The sequence below is a fragment of the Ambystoma mexicanum genome, chromosome 3q (genome assembly GCF_040938575.1).
Source record: "Ambystoma mexicanum isolate Mex_15411 chromosome 3q, UKY_AmexF1_1, whole genome shotgun sequence".
In the NCBI taxonomy this organism is placed as follows: domain Eukaryota; kingdom Metazoa; phylum Chordata; class Amphibia; order Caudata; family Ambystomatidae; genus Ambystoma; species Ambystoma mexicanum.
Genome location: NC_090926.1, coordinates 1,273,790,312 through 1,273,793,055, shown reverse-complemented (window position 1 = coordinate 1,273,793,055; position 2,744 = coordinate 1,273,790,312). Strand labels below are relative to the sequence as shown.

The window sequence follows — 2,744 nt, the reverse complement described above, 5'->3', positions numbered from 1 at the left end:
CCTGCAGGTTTTTTTTAGATAAACACTTGTCGCCGCCACGTTATATACCGTGGCTTGCAGTGAGGTTATGAAGGATTTGATATATATAAATTTTGTGTGAGCCATCGACAACAGCGTGGCTTGATCTTTGATATTTTCGTTCCTGCTTATCATGCAGTCTCAAAAACGGAGTCAATGTTAGAGAGATTGTAGATGAGAGGCTAGAATGGGGCTGTAAGTTGAATTCAGCATATTCGCGGGCCCTTTCAGCATTTTTGGCAAGAAGATGTCATCTTCCAATGAAGAGATTGAGAGTACCGCCTCTCTGTGGTTGAGTGTTGCAAACGATATCAGCCGCTGCTGATCTTTCAAATCTGCAGTTGTGGCCTTCAATTCCTGTGATGCCGAGTCTTTGAGGCAGGTATCATCAATTATCAATTAGAGGCGGTTGTACTCCTTCAAGGTTTCCAATTCTGTTTGCATCTGAGGACTGGTTATGGCTTTCCTTAAGATCCACGAAAACAAACTATGCTCAGTGGGACTCCCACAGAGCTTTGGAGATGACCTTAGTGTAGTAAATACTACTGCAATATTAGAAGTACATTGTTTTAAATTGTCAACCTTTTTTGTGAGTTCAGCCGGTGAAGGCTGCAAAAGATTTCAGTATTTCCTGATTTTTTATGCAGTTGTGCTGGAACACAATATTTTTATTCTTTAACGTGTCAGAGGCACGAGCCGATGCATTTCGGACATTCAGTCCATCCTCAGGGCATGCTCTAAATAGAATTGTCATTGCATCGGCATACGTTCACACGTCAGGTCCTTCTCCTCCAGGAACTAACAAGGTTATATTGTTTCCATTCAGCAAAATCTGATCTAGTTTTGTGATCCTTCTTCCTTCAGGAGTGATCTCAAATTCTGTTACATCTTCGAGAACCATATTGACAAATCAAGCAATGTGCCAACAATTTTTTTGTCACATTTCATCACAATGTGAATCCGAGATCCAATACACTTGTCCACCAATTCAAGTGGCAAGATCCAAGCATTTGTTCAAAGTATTTGGAAAAGAGTGGTCATGCGTAGCCTCACTTCTTCTGGGTAAGGTTAATGCGAGTTTCGTGTCATCCCCTTCCTGTTTAGGGGATGTAATTCTTTTATTGGTTGGGGCCTGGAGATGATTGTTTAGGCCATGCTCTGTTAGTCCATTGGTACCGTCTCAGAGAATGCAAGCGATTATTGGGCTCTAAGGTCTGTTTCAATGTGGGTGTGATTTTGGAATTAGAGCCATTTGGAGAGGTACCAGTTGTCACTTCCATCGCTGCACCTTCCAATATTTCAGCATCCGTCAGGTCATTTATGCCATTTCTTGTTGCCACCTCAGGCCGAAAACAATTCCTGATAGTTGATGTTTCAGATGTATTGCGCCTGGGAATAATACTCAAGCCCGTTTCCTGCTTTTTGAGAGTTTTCTTGGCTTTCATAGACTTATATAGGTTTTCACATTCCGTGTCCAATAGGGAGTCCTTCTTCCACGACGGTTCCTCCAGCTTGTCAGGAAAGGAGGGGATGTCAGTGACCTGGGACGTCTGCTTTATAAGGTACGATATTTTGGGCACTTGTATCAAATGTCGAGTTTGATGTCAATACGCGGTTGGCTCATGTTGAACCATTGTTGTAGGCAGACTGTTGGAGGTAGACTGTACAGATTTTCCTCCTTGTCGAGGGCTGAATGAATTTACACGTGGAAGTTGCACACTTAAAAGGTTAGGGCAGCGTGGCTCAAAGGGATGTCCCTAAGTCACAACTCTTACCAAATATAAAAACGAAGAAACAAGAAGAAACAATCATAGAGTTCCTCAGTGAAAAGGTTAAAATAATTGTTGAATTTTAAATGCTGATGCACCGGTAATCATCGAGGTAGAGTGGCTCAAAGGGATATCCCCGCAGTCACCACTCAACCAATATTGTGTGGAGCTTGAATACATTTCCTCCTTACCCTGACTTTTTTTGGCGTGATTTCCAACAATCAGGTGAGGTGTGCACAATTGCGCAGTCCTTTGCATTGTTAAACTTGATGACGGTGAAGGACAAATGTGTACTCCGAAGAGAGGAATTTGTGTAATCAAAAGGAATACAGGATTATTGCACCAGCGTCCACAGGGAATGAGAGTCACAAACAAAATATAGAAAACGCTGTACAGAATCACCAACTCCTGAACTGCCAAACTGTCGGTACACTTGCAAGTCACTTCCACAGTCGCACGCGCATTTGCGCTGTGGTTGAGATTAAATAGGAGATTCCAGACTAGTCCTGCCAAGCTCCCAGGCTAGAGTAGTCAGATGCAGAGTGCAAGAAAGTTACCCCACTGCTCTCACGAGCCAAGAGAAGAGTCCACTGCCAAACCGTTGGTACACTTTCAAGTCACTTCCACAGATTTATTTTGCTATTGTAAAGGATGAACAAAGTTTAACCATACACAATTAAATACAAAATAAATGAGATGGTCGTAAATTGCCATATGAGGCTGTAGTGGCATATGCATGGCAGTGCCCCTGGCCCATTACTGTGCGAGGCCGACGCGAGGAGACTGAATGATAAGCTCAGGGGATTTACCCGGGACTTATGGAAAACGACGGAATATGATGTGTACCCTGTCAATGCCCTATTTTGTTTTGAGAAAGGCTCTTGAGGAGCCGAAACACGCGTAAACAAGTAATAAAGGGCTTTCTTTTGAGGTTTATACCAGACAGGTGTGGCGCAG

The 2,744-nt window shown here is 43.1% G+C and overlaps 1 pseudogene; it reads right to left on the bottom strand.

The window, feature by feature from the left end:
- Positions 1 to 767: 767 nt before the first annotated feature.
- Positions 768 to 1,011, bottom strand: LOC138581991 (U6 snRNA-associated Sm-like protein LSm5 pseudogene; annotated as a pseudogene).
- Between the last annotated feature and the right edge of the window lie 1,733 nt (positions 1,012 to 2,744).